Raw genomic sequence first — 16,698 nt, 5'->3', positions numbered from 1 at the left:
GCTAGGTTTCGCACCACTACTGAAACATTCATCAAATAGATTCCTAAGAAAAAGGTAGAGAAAAGCTATTAGGTATTTAGGATATTATCAAGGTTGTTATTTTGCTGGAAATTTTGCAATATCCCACCAAAATTTGTGTCTGTACGTCTAAATAGTCAAGTTTTTCAAACGTGGACTGGAGTTCGAGTGTTTTCTTTTCGTCTAGTGAAAACAGATACGGAATCAAAATTACCATAAATTGTGTATATTTGGACACTGAATTCATGCAATATGTTATTATACAAAGAAAAGGCAATATTTCTGTCAAATTTTCTTTTGTTGCAGTGCATATTTGTTTTTTATAATGTAATTTTAAAGACGTTTAAAAAAGTACGAAAATTGAAACGTGAAATTTTTTGCGTTCTAGATTTCGACCGGTCGAAACAGCATGCTTTCAAATCCGCTTGTTTCATTTTTCGACCCATCGTTCAAACGCCATGGAAGTGGAAAGTAACCAGACCCAAAAGTAATTGTATGATTTCAGGCGTTTTCCGGGATTGTATTTCAAACATTTTCATTTTTTTTTTTCATTCAAAGGAGAAGGGTAATCGAAATAGTCTACAAAAAAGGTTTACGGTTTAGTTTTTAAAAAAATAATACAAATGTGATATTACAGGAAAGAAAAGTACAGTATGAAATCACTTTTCCGGGCTCTCGGCTGAATGGAATAGTAAGATGCTATGGAGAGGTACAAGAAATGTTTGTTTTTCATCAAAATTAGGCATGAAAATAAAGTATAACAGAGGAACTGTATCACAAATAAAACATGATTAGTGATTGTTTTTTAGGTAGGTAAACATAGGTAAGTGAGAAATTTTGATTTAACTACCACTAGAAAAGCGCCATCTCTTGAAAAGCAACGATTCGTATGGTGTCTTGGTGTTACAGGTATGAACTGAAAAGTTGCAAATTCAATGTAACTCGTTATTGGAACATTAAAATTAAACAACTGGATTTAAGAACATGCGGAAATGGGAAAATTTAAATTTAGGAAATTTGTCCGCTCATACACACCCTAGCGTCTGGTTTTCTAGTGTCGGTGTCCAACAAAAGTTGGATTGCATACAACTTCTTCGAACTGTTCGAAAAGTTCTATGCAATCGACAACCATAGCAAAGATATCCACCCACTGGTGCTAATTTCGTAACATACTGTAACGTAATGGTACAGTTACCTCTACAGAAACGTAACGCGCTATCGGAACGGAGCGAACGGAGTTAAAGATAGGAAATACCCGATTACATTTGCGTGAACATTATTCGCCATCTGGCTGTGACCGCATAATGTACAACATTGGAACGATATTTCAACCTACCGGATTCAATTGAAAAGCGTCAATTCAGCGTCCAGTTTCGTGCAAATAAGGGGTGCCAGTTGTCAACGTTTGAATGTAATTTACGCCACTTTAAAACAGGGAGAGAGATAGAGAGAGAGTCGTAGTGAGGAAAAAATTCAATTTCGAATGCAGTCGCTATCGTTCGTCGGAAAAGAAAATAAGGAAAAATATTAGTACATAATGTAAGGTTTGTGTTGGTGCTTATTTTAAAGTGTTGGTACACACATATGAATATAAATTAGTCTGGCTTTTTGTTTAAAATTAAAATAAACATTTAATCATATCACAGACAAAAAAATATAACTCTTTGAAGAAAAGTCAATAAAAATGATCGTTACGCTTGTTTTGCCTGGCGCACTAGCACCATCTATGAGCGACATTCCCAAATATTAACTTACAGCAGGAGTATCGCTCGGTCAAGCAAGTATTTTCTATGGGACATTCCCCTCTTTTCGTTAAGAAGCGCCACTGTGACGAATGGGGTAACCAGCCTATTTTTGACCCCATCAGCAGCTGTACATAAATTGAACACTTCCAATTTGGTTTTGCTGTATCAAAATTATGTATAGCTGTCGCTGGGGTCCAAGATACGTTGTTTACTCTATGGAGCACTAGCGTGCCGGAAGGTCGGAAACAAAAAAAGCAAATTTTGGACAGAAAATTACCCAGTAATCGTAGGGTAGCGGATCTTTTTTACGCAATTAATTTTTATTTATCGCAAAAATCCCGGTCGATCAGGTTGACAACTACAAAGTTCGGAGTACCACTATTAGGACTTTTTACATTTTATGGAGCCCCCATAAAATTTAAATTGGATTTACAATCAAACTTAGAATTGAACGTCAGGTTAAACATTATGTGAACATTTGGATTTTCATTCGGATTTGACGTTTTGTTTAGAATTGGATCGAAATTGAACTAAAGATTGGACTCAAAATGGACCTGAATTGAAAGTTGCAATTAGATTTTGAGTGGAACATAAATTGGAATTAATTTAGACTAGATGTTCAGTTCAAATTGGGCTTTAACTTTTAAATAGTTGGAATTGGATTTAAAATCAAAATTGAATTTGACTTGAAATGATACTCGACATCGGACAAAAAAGTTGGACTTTGACTTTCAATCGGAGCTGACATTGGTTTTAAATTCGATTTGGGATTGGTTATACCATAAGACATTAAATTGGGCATGAAATTGGACCACAATTGAATATCCAATTGTTCAAAATTGGGCTTAAAATTGCACTTCATATTAGTCTTGCTGCTGGACTTCAAAACGGAGTTGAAGTTGTATTTAAATTACACATGAAATTGGACTTAAAAGTAAGTAAGCTCAAAAACAACATTGTCGTAAGAAAAATTTGCGTCTTCGGATATTCGTATTGAAATCACCAATGAGAAAGTAATAGCAATATTTCAATCCATATTCCTTGAAATGCTTTGACAGAATCTCAGAGTAATCCTCGTTAGGTGAATTATAATAAATGCTAATGAGCAACTGATCAGCTCCAGATAAAATTTCCAATAACAAGAATTCTGTTCGAGTCTGTGAAATACTGCCTCTATTGTACACTGATATATCGATTATTTCGCAATTCGTTCCTTTACGATAGTTAACATAAATGCCACCGCTTTGACGATTGCGATCATTCCTAATTAATTCATACCCACCAGTTGTAATCATGGCATCTGTAATTACAGTGGACCCCCGTTCGTTTGAACGATTCCTCATGCAAACTAACGGGGTTACTTTTTAATTTGAACAACTGGTAACCCGAAATATGCTGAAACCTGTGTGAACTGGCCGCCCTGCTCTTTGTTATTGTTTTGGTGGTTTGTTTTAGTTGGCAGTTGCAAGTGCGAATATTGCATTTTCCGATCGGATTTCTCTCTTAATCGTTAGAAAAACGAAATGTGAAACCGATTAAACACGCTAGGTCAGTACAAACGAATCGTGTTTATGTGCATTGTCTGCATAAACAAATGATGTCATGTTGAGAATGACATTTGAACCATTTTTAATTTGCACGTCGTGCAAACCAACGGGGTTCAAATTAAAAAGTGTTCAGATTAAAAATGGTCAAACGAACGGGGGTCCACGGTACACTGATGATTGTAATATTACATTTAAAGAAACTTTTGGGCTGATTGAAACAAGGAAGGAATTGAAAATATTTCCAATCCAATTTCATGATTGCACGGAAAGGACTTCTTCAAAAGAGAACTAACTAATCCAAGAAGTAACATCGGGCTTTGGCAATAATGAACGGGATGCGGCTTAGAGGGTTGACATTCGTCATCCATTTAATTACAATCCAGAAAGAGCGGTCATGCGAAACTAGTTAACATATGTTTGCAGTTCAACAATTACCTACTCACATCGTCGTATTGCAACCGCAATCGATAAGCGAGATGTCAGTGCACGAATGCCACCAGTAATGACAGTGTTGACAAGGTTATTAGTTTCAAGTTGATATCCATGTTTGTTTTCGTATGTGATACGTCAAATGTGATAGTGCCTGAAGTGTGCTTCATATTCCTGAACGACAAGTTGGAAGTTTTGTGTAGATAATTGGGTATTTTTATTGGAAAAATGTGTTCGTTTCGTTAGTTTGTGATGAATCACAAAAGCATTTGTAGTAATCAAAGCTTGCTGATATTTTGCAACACGAAGTATTAAATTTGATTTCCTATAGTACATACCGCAACTCACCAACAAAGTTTAGCAATCGAATTTTACCATCCATAAAACAAACTCCTTTCATCCAGTGACGATTTGCGGTTGACTCTTTCCGCATTTTCCGCACTTTTTGCCGGGGTCAAATTTTCCAACCCGAAAGCTTTGTGTGCACTACAAAGAAAGAACATAACCGCAAACAACCGACAACCGTAATTACATTGTATATCTCGAAAACGATCATCCACTTCGTTCTCGGGCAGAATGTTAAATTGTAACAAATCGCGCCGGCATACATTAGGGCTTGGAAACTTCTGCACCTCTAAGCAGCCGTCACTCGTTTTGTTTTTTTTTTTTTTTGTTCCTTTATAGTGTCCCTCTCTCTCTCTCTATCTCGCTCAATTTCTGTCTCGAGACATGTTTGTATTTCGTTTCGACCGCCTCATGCGGTTGCATCGCGCTTTAGCTTTAGAGCTCGGGAGGAATCGGTAATAAAGCAGACGCCTTTTAAGCAAACAACCCACTATCATCGCTAATGATGGTAATATTCAACACCCCGGCAAAAACCTAAACTTCCACCACGCACATAAGCACATATCCGTCCAACAATGCACAGGCAATCGGTCGGTGTCGGGTCTTCAGCAGAATGAGAATACAAGCGATACCTACCATAACAAATTAGCTTAAATATATACTCCGTCCACGGGGTTCCCCCGGTCCAGGGAAAAACGGAAACGGGATGGGAAGGAAAAATTAGTTTTTTTCTCCGTGTTCTCTCGAAGGAACACGACGCGATCCTTATCAGCGCCCAGAGTTGACCGAGCGAACTCCGATTTCTTCCCATTTCTTCACAACCGCTAGCATTAATCCGATTCCAAGTTAAAAGCTTCTTTTGTTGTTTACATTTTTTGGGGGCGGCCAGCAGGCCAGGCAGGGGTCGTTCTTAATTTGTTCTGTTCGGCTGCGACTGCAGCAGCGACGGAAAATTACTACCTTCGGAGTGTCTCGAATATAAATATCTATAACACCTACTCCGTGTTTGGTTTGCACCTTGCGTAAATAGTTTGGCCGTTAGAACAGCGCCAGCGGTGAGCAGGACGATGATGATGATGATGGGAAAGTGTTACCTACTAGTTGAAATGCAAAGCAAGCTTCCCCTCATAGCTAAAAAAGGTTGGAGTTCTTTTTTGGAGGTTACAGAAACGTATAACTTGTTAGATTCTGCAGCTGCGTTTATAATTAATAGTTTATTCGTTGCTCCGACCCTTTCTAAATCAAATATTACTTTACAGATGTGCACCAGCTAGGTCAAAACTGTTTTATTCAGATTTTTTGGTCTTCAACAAATTTGTTGACATTAGGCCGTATAAATAAAAGAGTTTGCTTTACTTCTCCCACAAGGTTCAAACGGGAAAAAGCAAGCAAACTATTTTATTCATGCGGCTCCATATGAAGTCGAACCGCAGACAAACAGAGCTAACACTCTCTATTCCACACTTCGCACGCTGCAACAGTCCTTTCAAATTTCATTTTTGGCTAGGAATGTCTCCTTACTCGTCAAACTCGTCGTGCTTTTTAACGAAAGGAAGGAAATAGCATTTGCAAAACACTTGCTAATCCGAGGGATATTCCTGTTGTGAGTTACTATTTGGGAATGTCGACATAGATGGTGCTATAAATGTGCGTGACAAATATTTTTAGCAGGATTTTCTTCAAAGCTTTATGTTTGTTTGGCTGTGCTTGTTTCATCAGGCCACATTTACACTTCTTGTGGTGAGTGTCGATGATATCACCACAGACTAACAGACGTAACACTGAAGCCTCATTCCATTGCCAATAAAAACGATCATTTCAAATGTTCACTTAAGTCAAGACTCAAACAACAGTCGCTGCGTGAGAACGCCACTCGCTTGCGCTGGCGCTGTTGTTAGATAATATACAAGTAAATTTATAGCATTGCTAAATTTATAGCAAGCTGCTTTGCGTAGCGCGAAGACTGCTTCAGGTGATGCTAGTGTTCTTTCCAAGTTTTAGGGATGTAATTGTAACGATATTTTGTTAGAAAATTTGTTCGAAGTGTTACGTCTGCTAGTCTGTGATATCACATTTCATAACTACATTGACTTTCTGGACTATAAATTGGATATGCTTTATAGTGGTCCTAAGAAATTTTGTTTGGACGTCAAGACTTTATTATTTTTTCTGGCGTTCTTCCCAAGCACAGATATCAAATTAGTATAATGATAATATGTTTCATTGATCGAGAAAAGAAAGGTTTTATTTCACCAAAAATATCAATGAAACATATTATCAAAATTGTTACGGTGACGGAAAATAAAAAGCAAATTAGTATAAGTCTGAATGTCGTAGAGTCTTCGACCTGTTGACACGAAGGAGCTTCCTCACTTTTTTTCTAAAAATACCGTAATTGAAATCAGAGCCGGCGCTAGCCAATTTCTCGCTCAACGCAAATTCTTAAAATGGCGCCCCCAGAAGAAACTAAAGAAAACATCCGACGTTGCTGTGTGCAGACATTTTACTCCCTAGACACTCGCAAACGCACTGTCTCGTAGCGTCTTTTTGCATAACCACTCACGAGGCAAGCAACTCGTGAGCAGCCAGCTAACCGTGAGGGCTACTGGGATATAGATTTTGCATTACTTTTTATTTTCTTCTTCATCTTACGCCATCGATTCTACACACAGGTGGGAGTGCGAGTCCTCACGAGTTATCAGTATCAGTTGCTCAGGCTGCAATGACATGCGAGTGCGACGACGGTTGCTGTTAGCTAAATACACATTTGCAAAAGTCGTTGCAGTGCATGAATAAACAAAAGCGGGAGTTCGAAAGGAATGCTTATGCCGGCGTGTATATTAGAAGGAGTACACGTGTGTATAGCGCCATTTCTTTTGAATAATTGTCGGTTTCTTTAAACCCATTATTAGCATGATAAACCTTCAAAAAAGTTCGGTTCATATTTCCTGTTATTTCAGAAACTTTGTCCTCATACCTTGCTACTTCATCGAAGATGAATCTGCTGATTCTGAAGAGATTCGAAAATCTCTCCCGAAAAATTTCTAAATAATTTAATATCATCCATGCACCTTCCCATCACGTTTATCTGAGTGTTTTGATTGTTGTGTTTTGTTGCGAATAGATTTTCATCAGGAGGAGATGGAGCGCAAACAGAAAGCGAAGAATGGCGTAGGCGTATGAACCATGCTGTAGGCACAGTTAGCAGCAGGACGAAGTCTTCCCTTACCTGGGAGAGAAGGGCCAAAAATGTAGGCACAGTTAGCAGCAGGACGAAGTCTTCCCTTACCTGGGAGAGAAGGGCCAAAAATGTAGGCACATGACAGTTCTTCAGGACAGCGACTTCAAGATTTCTTTTTCACAAAACCACGATTTTGTATTTTTTAGCAAATTAGGTAACAAACTTAGGTAATAACTAGTAATTTATTTTAACAATCTTAAGCAGAGCAAATTTACAACAATCCTATCTCAACGAAAGTGCTTGAAAAATTAGTGAAAATTTTCACCCCCGATTGCTTTGATTTGTTATTTTCCAAAATCAAGCGGTAACCAGGGTTACGGGGTTTGGCACGTTTGTATTATTCGTGTGTATAATGTTGGCAACACATGCACTGCAGGCACTACGTGTGGAATGATTCTCAAAGTAGGTACACTTATCGAAAGTTGGGAGAGTACGATGGGTCAGACACGTCGCAAGAATACCGGATTACCGTGCAGGGAATCTGATCTTCTACTGTATTACCTGACTCATAACGAATACAGTGGACTCTCGGAAAAGTTAATCGATTGGGGAATGGGTCGATTAACTTTTCCGAGTAGTCCTAAAAATCATTGAAAATGATAAATACAAAAGCGAAAAATGCATTCCAGGATATAGGATACATATTTTTATGTATTTAGAAGTTCTAATGAAAAGAAATATGTAGTACGGTCTTTATGAAATAATACTTAGTTCCTTTCAGTAAGTTTAAAATAGTCGGTTCACTAGTTTACTTTTGTTTTTTCGTAGTCTGCGACTACGTTTTGATATGTTCGCACTTATTTTTAGTTCCTTCTTTTGCATTTAAAATTAAATCTGAGTTTGAGCTATTCCAGTATGTTATCAATAATCCTGAAGTAACTATGTGCTCGTATTGAACTATTGTTGGAACTGTCAGGTACAAGAGTTTAATGTAATCCCAGTTATGATACGACTCTGTATGAAACTGTGGAAAGGCGACAATAAACCGAAAAATGAGAAATAAAAATAGAAGGTAAACACACGTGTGTGGACGAACGCTTGGACAACCAATAAATTCAAACTCTCAGAAACAATTAAACTTTTTAGAGCGTTGCATGAGAGCTGATATTCGCTTAACTTTTCTGAACAATTAACTTTTCAGAGAGTTAACTTTTCCGATAGTCCACTGTATACGTGCTATTGAAATAAAATGTATACTATACCGTTTTATTTGTTCATAGCTAATAGAGTAGGGCGGGGCATAAGTGCGATGTTTGAAGTTGTCATCAATTTTCGTGAGATGTAAAGAAGGACAACAACATAATATATTTTATAGTGATGCAGTAACTCAATGTCTTCACATTCAACTATAAATCATCTGCGGTAATAGCGTTTTGCAAAATAAATTCTTCTTTCTTCTGATCAAGTGCCGATTCGCACCTTTACCCCACTAGCGGGGCAAAAGTGCGAATACCGCGGGGCAAAAATTCGAAGCTCGAATCCATGAAATTAGCACAACAGTAGCTAAGAAAACCATATTATCTTCAATCTGCGTTATGTTTCGGTAAGGAATATTCTCAATTTGAACCTTTCCTATTTTGCGCTGGTGTATTGCAGCCTCCGTTAGATCGAAACTTTTCCAAACGTTTGTTTTTTGTTTCATCAACGGAAAAACATTATTTTCCTTCGGCCAACATCTGTATAGTACACAGTTTATTGCAGATCTTCCATTTCTAGTATCTGTAATATAGTGCCTAAAGCTGTATATAGTTAGCTATACATTTTTGCCTCGTCCATGAATCGCACTTTTGCCCCGTCCGCGAATCGCACTTTTACCCCGCTAGGTGCTTGACGGGGTTAGATTAAATTACGGAAAACCGAAATATATTTTGTAAACTCTTTTCACCCTATTTTCAAAACAGATATGTGAGTGATGTAAAACGCTGCTACAAATTTTCAACAAGTAATATCCTCCTGTTGATATCGTATTTGCCGTATAACGAAAAATTACATCAAAACCGCCCTAAAATAACATTTGCACATAACTCAGCAACTATGCTTCGTAAGCAACCTAAGTTTACGTTAGATTCAAGCTGTCAAAGTAGTCACCCATCCATGTCAATGTAGTCAATTTACTCGGAATCTGCACCGATAAATCATTGAATTGCACTTTTACCTACATCGCACTTTTACCCCTCCTTACTCTATGCATATTATTGCTACGAATATCAAGCGATTTTTTGTAAGTTATGTTTTTGGTTATTGCTTTAAACCTGTAAAAAGTTGGACAAATAACACTCTAGTTTAACAAAGAAAGCATTGCGTACTACTGTCACTTGAAAACTAGCGTTTATGTAAGTTATGGGGCACGAGGGAACGTCGCTCATTTAAACTTTTTCCCGATATTGAGCTCCCGCGAACACAACGTACATTAGTTATGAGTCAGGTAAAACAGTAGACCTTCATCGGCCTTAAGCGCCCCATATACGTACGCATATACGCGGGTACGGGTTGGAAACGAATAAAATGCTGGCGGGTCATTCAGGTCGAACGACAAGCCCAACATCTTCTTTTGCCTGCTTGGTTCGTGGCGCTCATACACAGGCGAGAGTGTTGACCGAACATGAATTCACATGAACATGAATTGACGCTGATTTGCTTGTTTCGAGATGCTCAACGAATTGGTGGCAAATAGCCCAGGACCCAATACAGCGGAGAGTACCTCTAGATACACCACTTGCCATCCCGGCTTTATGCTGCAAAAGGAGAAGGAAGAAAGTATTTTGTTAAGGCGGAACCGAAAGTGGCTAACGTTATTGTGTTAGTGCGACAAACACTGTACTGTACATCTCATGTGTTCGTTAAAAACCTAAACGTTTATTTGAATATTGCATTAGTATTGGTAATATATGTCAAATAGCGGAGCTTGCAAACATAAACAGCTGATCCGCAGCCAACCGCACTGACTACAAACATCTCGAAAAAAGGTTTGTTTTCTTTATCAAGGCATTCCGATTCAATCAAAATTAACAGCAGCAACTGAATAATGCGTAGGATCACTAGGATGTTTAATTAATCCGCTTGCATCGGATTGCGTTTTTGATTCCTGCGTTTGCGTTTTGTTTGTTTTCTTCACTGTAAGCTCATCAATGCGGCGAAAGTTGAAAGCTCTTTAAAAGCTCATTGATGTGACGAAAGTTTGATACTGTGTTGCTGCTTTTTCGGGAATCGCTAGTTCAACGAAATATGTGCGTAACCAAATATCTATTAACTAATTCCAAATTATACATTGGTCGCTTTTATGAACACGTAATGATCGATATGTTCAGTTAAAATTATTTTCCATTAGCAATTATGTTTTGCTGAGCGTTTATTGATACATAGCAGATCGATAAATTGAATTACAAGTTTTAGGAAATTATAACAGCGCTGGAAGCACTGATTACGTGGCGAAAGCGTGCTCTGCCAATACAAATGCATTTTTAAGGCGCAAAACAATACATGCTTCGAATGGTAGCCATTTATCCAGTCATCTTTGAGCCACTTTCGGTTTCCCCTTAACCACTTATTTATTTAATGCTACAGTTTTTTTTATGTAGGCGAAATGGCGCTCCCAGTAGCTGCTTGTTTTGGTTAAGGAAAGCGCCGACCCTGATCGAAGTCACAATAAACAGAAGGGAACTGTCGTTCCTGCCCGTGAAGCAAAGCGATGACGAAGAAAATGTATGCGAATATTTGACCTTGGACTTGTCGCTAATTTCATTAATTCGTGATTGAAAAATAAAATTATAATAGAAATTGCTAAACCTGTTATGGCAGAGCTATTAGCACAGACAAACAGACGAGACACTCGCGATAATTCCATCGTCCAATCAAAAACCACTCATTTTTCAAAAAAGCATGTTTCGCAACATGGCCACACCGCGGCGCGCAAGTGTTGCTTTGAGTTTTCAGTATAAAACCATTCAAATGTACAAAACCCTACAGCATAAAACCCTGCAAATGCAAGCTACTCCGCAACATGCATAACAGAGGGTGCTAGTGTGCAAGCAAAATGTGCAGGACGATGGTTTTTAAAGGATTTTCTTCTAAGTGTCATGTCAGTTCGTCAGTGCTATTAGCCTTTAAAATCTTTTATATTTTCGTGACTCCCGAATGTTTTAATTTTTTCTAATAATAGCCTATCAAACCTTGCCGTAAGACGTAGTCCTACGTGAAACGTTGGACTTGAAATTATACTTTAAATTTGAGCATTGGCTTGAAATTGGACGACAATTGAACTTCAAATTGTAATTGAAATTGGAAGTAAATTAGGGTCGGAACTGAACTTAAAATAAATTATTGCACATGAAATCGTATTTAAATTAGACTTTGAAATTGAACTTTGATTTGTAATTGGGCTTGCAATTGGACATGAAAATGGACCTCAATGGGACTTGAAAAAATACTTGAAATCGGTGGTGAAATAGAAATAGGCATTGAAACTACACCTCAATTGAATTTTAAATTGCAGTTGAAATTAGAATTATATTTGGCCTTTAAATCGGACATTTAATTACACTTGAAATTTGACCTGAAATCCAAGATGAAATTGGATTGAAACTAAATTGTACTCGAAATTTGACCTAAAATTGGACATTAAATTGGACATATCAAATTAGATTTGAGATCGGAGGTGAAAATGGAATTCGATTCGGAATTGGACTTGAACATAAAAAGTGACTTGAATTTAAACTCAAAATCGTACTTGAAAATTGAATTGGTTTTGACTGTAAATTGAAGTTAAAGTTGGATTTGAAGCAGAATCTATTTTAACGCGATAAAAAAAGTTTATTATTTAATGCCGGGCTATTGAATTGACAACTCCGAATTTTCCGGTTGCATGTTGAGAAATTATTTTGTTATACATTATGGTTGTAATAGAAGGTGGGGCAGTGGCCCAGTATGCTCCAACTTGGACACGCCAGTACTTACTCAAATCAATAACAAACTACCTATACTTACTCAATTTAATAAGCAATTTAATAAAAAAAAGATGTAGGGTAGTTGATCCAATAGTTGTGGTAGTACCGATAGTTGCGCTACTATTCATTATTAATGCATATTTCCGTCACCGTAGCATTTTAGATAAAACAATTACATCTATACCTATAAAGAAGGATTTCTGTCTGTCTGTCTGTCTGTCTGTCTGTCTGTCTGTCTGTCTGTCTGTCTGTCTGTCTGTCTGTCTGTCTGTCTGTCTGTCTGTCTGTCTGTCTGTCTGTCTGTCTGTCTGTCTGTCTGTCTGTCTGTCTATCTGTCTGTCCTGTGTTCCTTATAGAATCAAAAACTACTGAACCAATCGGCGTGAAAATTTGCATGTAGAGGTTTTTGGGGCCAGGAAAGGTTTTAGTGATGGTTAGAGACCCCTCCCCCCACTAAGAGGGGGGGCTCCCATACAAATGAAACACAAATTTCTGCATAACTCGAGAACTAATCAAGCAAATAGAACCAAATTTGGCATGTGGGTGTTTTCGGTGACAAGAATTTATTCTAGGGTAATTTGAGACCCCTCCCCTCTTTATAAGGGGAATTATAACTCCTCTCCCCTTTAAGAGGGGGGGTTTCCATACAAATTTCCTCATAACTCGAGAGCTAATCAAGCAAATGGAACCAAATTTGGCATGTGAAGGTTTTCGAGGGCAAGAAAATTTTCTATGTTGAATTTAGACCCCACCTCACTTTAAGAGGGGGGGCTCCTGTACAAATGAAATACCAATTTCCTCATAACTCGAGAACTAATCCAGCAAATGGAACCAAATTTGGCGTGTAGGTGTTTTTGGAGGCAAGAATTTTTTTTGTGATGAATTAGGACCTCTTCCCACATTAGGAGGGGGGGCTCCAATACAAATGAAATACAAATTTCCCCATAACTCGAGAACTAATCAAGCAAATAGAACCAAATTCGGCATGTGGAGGTTTTTGGAGGCAAAAATATTTTCTACGGTGAATTAGGATCCTTCCACACTTCAAGAGGGGGGGCTTCTACACAAATGAAATACAAATTTCCTCATTATTCGAGAACTAATCAAGCAAATGGAACCATATTTGGCATGTGGGTGTTTTTGGAGGCAACCATTTTTCCCATTATGAATTAGGACTTCTTACCTTTTTAGGAGGGGGGGGGGCTCCCATTCAAACGAAATACAAATTTGCTCATAACTTTAGAACTAATCAAGCAAATGGAACCAAATTTGGCATGTGAGAGTTTTAGATGGCAGAATTTTTTTTCTGTGGTGTATTACAACCCCTTTCCCTTTTAAGAGGGTGGGCTCCCATACAAATGAAATACAAATTTCCTTATAATTTGAGTACTAATCAAGCAAATGGAACCAAATTTAGCATGTAGGAGATTTTTGAGTCTTGAATTTATTTTATGATAGTTAGAGACCTCTCACCCCTGTGGTAGGGGGATATGGACTCTCATACAAATAAAACAGAAATTTTTGCGAAACTCAAAAACTAATCCAACTCGAGAAATTCGAGACTCTTCCATAAAACATTAATCAATAACAAGACCACAAAAACTATCTATAGTAACACTAGATCATTCAGGACGAGCCGGTCGCGAGTGTTGCCGGTGACCCGCCGTCGGAAGCGCCGCCCACTGGGGGGCTTGCAAAACTCGAGAAGTGACAAAGATCATCCGAGATTCATGATTTATGTACAACACAGGTTAATTCGTGGCAATACGAAGTTTGTCGGGTCAGCTAGTTCATTATATAAAACAGGTTTTTAGAAGTATTGCTAGTTAGACTACACCATTTAAAATTAAAGCATTATTTGCTAAAATGCCAATTTTCCAAAATCTAACGCGCAGTTGGAGCGCACAACTATAGGCGCTCATCTATAGTTTTGCTACGATGTTTTTTCACTTAGCAACCTAGCAATGTATATGGAATAACACAATTAAAGGAACATCAAACTTAATTAAGGAAACATTAGCGCAACTGTTGGTACAATATAATTGAATCGGAAAATTTATTTTTTCTTTATAAAGCTTCTCGTACAACGAAAGCAATTGTCTTGCCTTGTGACAATTACCTTGTAATTGATAAATTTATATCCCACAAGCATTAATTGAAGCATATACCTCAATAAACAAGCAAAATGAAGTTATGTTATGCTTAGTGGCGCAACTAATGGTTCATCTACCCTATCAAACTTTAAAAGTGCATGAAATTTGTTTAAATTTTGTAAACTTATTTATTTTCAGAAAATTTTAGACCCGTGTTTTTTTATTTGGCAGTTAGGGTGACCCCAAATAGGACTAATAGCATCTTTGCACTAACCCCGTAATTTTCCTGTACTCTAATAACCGGCTGCGAAGTCTGTCGATAAAAAAGGTCAAGTTCTGAAGCACGTTTATATGGTTTACATGGTTTTGCTTTTGGTGACCCCAAAAATCGTCGTTTTGCCAGTTTCTGTTTTTCAAAATCACAACTTTTGAACAACTGAGCCGATTTTCAACCCTCACTCTGTTTGTGTACATTTTGCAGATGGCCCTTTTGAAAAGTTGCTGCCGAATTGAATCTACGGTATATTTGCTTTGTTTTTTTCCACAAATTTAGATTCCGTATATTCAGTGGTTAATTTTTACCCCAACTTAACAGTCAAAAGATAGTAATTATTTTTCCTTCATCGTCGCTTGCGAGACTGATGTTGAACGAATGGACGGAATGTTTACGATGTGGTGATTCGCATAAATTTCTCACTCCTTTGAAGCTCGCTCGCTCACTCAATTACTCATCCATGTATATTTTGCTGCTACAGCCCAGCCATCGCATTCGGTCGGTATGGTTTACCGGCATCTTCAGCCGCTTCTTGCGGGGCAAAGGAAACATTGTAACGCAACAACCAGGTTCTCCATCAAACTTATCCCTCGTCCGAAGGAAGGCGGTCAGCCAAACCAAGTAATGGTGATTGAATTTGAAGTTTATTTGCACAATAAATTGAATTTTATTAGTTCACTCTGCGCGCCCGAAAGTTCCGTCTTTACGACATTTGCGAAAAACCACATCGGACTTTGCCGGCTTGCATTTCGCAGGCTGAACAAACACAGTAAGCTTCATCACCTATGTGTAGAAGGAGATTCCGGTCGGCCAAAAAATCGAAGAACCACTCAACCGATACAGCACAGCCGATCGGGGCACAATAGGGGTGTTAAATTAACTTTCCTTTGCTTCCTTGGTGGTGTAATGCCCTTTCTACCGCCATGTTGTGGCGAGTTCCCCCATCAGTACTTGGTTTGCCATTTTTGATTGGTCACACTCATCGTATATTCGGCCTGGTGCTGGTGCTGGTGCCGACTGAGAATTGAGTTCATTCTAAACCAAGTTAGGCCGGACGGCCGGTGGTGCAATAAATTGAAATTGGTTTGGCTTAGGAAAGGAACATTGTTTTCGGACGGATAATTTCGGGGTTCCGACCGGTTGATAAGATAAAGCGGGGAACTGGTGGTCAATGTTTGACGAAAAGTTGCACCGTTTGTTTCGACGGAGGACTGCGTCAGAGTTTGTTATAGGGTACGGGAGGGTATTCCCATCACGCTACTAATTTCGGTATACATTACCTTTTTTGGCTACACTTTCACAAATAAAAACTTTGCCGCTATATAACAATACTGAAACGAATGTAGCACTCATAGGCTTTAATGTGTTATAACTATTTTCATAAAAATGTAAGTAGTTTGCTTAATTTTATTCAATAAACATCAAAACCACTGTTTTTCCACTGGCACGTAACCAGGCTGAAAAAACTAGCAGCAATCGCTTACGCGTATCCGCTCTTGATGATGGTTTGGAAAACACACAATTATAATCACGTTTACTTATCTAGAAACTAAACAGCTGTGAATATGTTATCACAGAACAATTCTACTTCTTTTTATCACGGAAGAACACAAAAAATCCCCTCTGATATGAAAATTTAAATCAATTTTCATTCACTAGCCATTTGCAGCATTTTGTTTTTAATTCCAGTGTATGGTGCGTTATTTACACTACTACCAATATATGTACTGACATATCTGGTATTTGAGTGACAACTGGCGCTAGTGTATATGAACGATTCAGTGATACACTAGCGCCAGCAGCAAGCTGTTGTCACTGCAAAACTAATTATCTTCAATGAGCCCGGAATGTAGGCAATAGCCAGAAGTTATGAATCGGTCTCTCTTTTCTTGTCTCTTTTGATCTATTTTTGAAAAGCATTTAATTGCTGTGCTAGCTATTTCGGCCTGTCGGATTTAAAAAACACAGACACCACTATAGAAAATGGGCTCAATTTAGCCGCGGCGACTTCATCATTTCTCGCGACTATAACTCAAAATCAGTAACGTTTTATTAAGACCAAA

Source organism: Sabethes cyaneus, chromosome 1, assembly GCF_943734655.1.
Source record: "Sabethes cyaneus chromosome 1, idSabCyanKW18_F2, whole genome shotgun sequence".
In the NCBI taxonomy this organism is placed as follows: Eukaryota; Metazoa; Arthropoda; class Insecta; order Diptera; family Culicidae; genus Sabethes; species Sabethes cyaneus.
Note: the sequence above shows the minus strand (reverse complement) of the source record.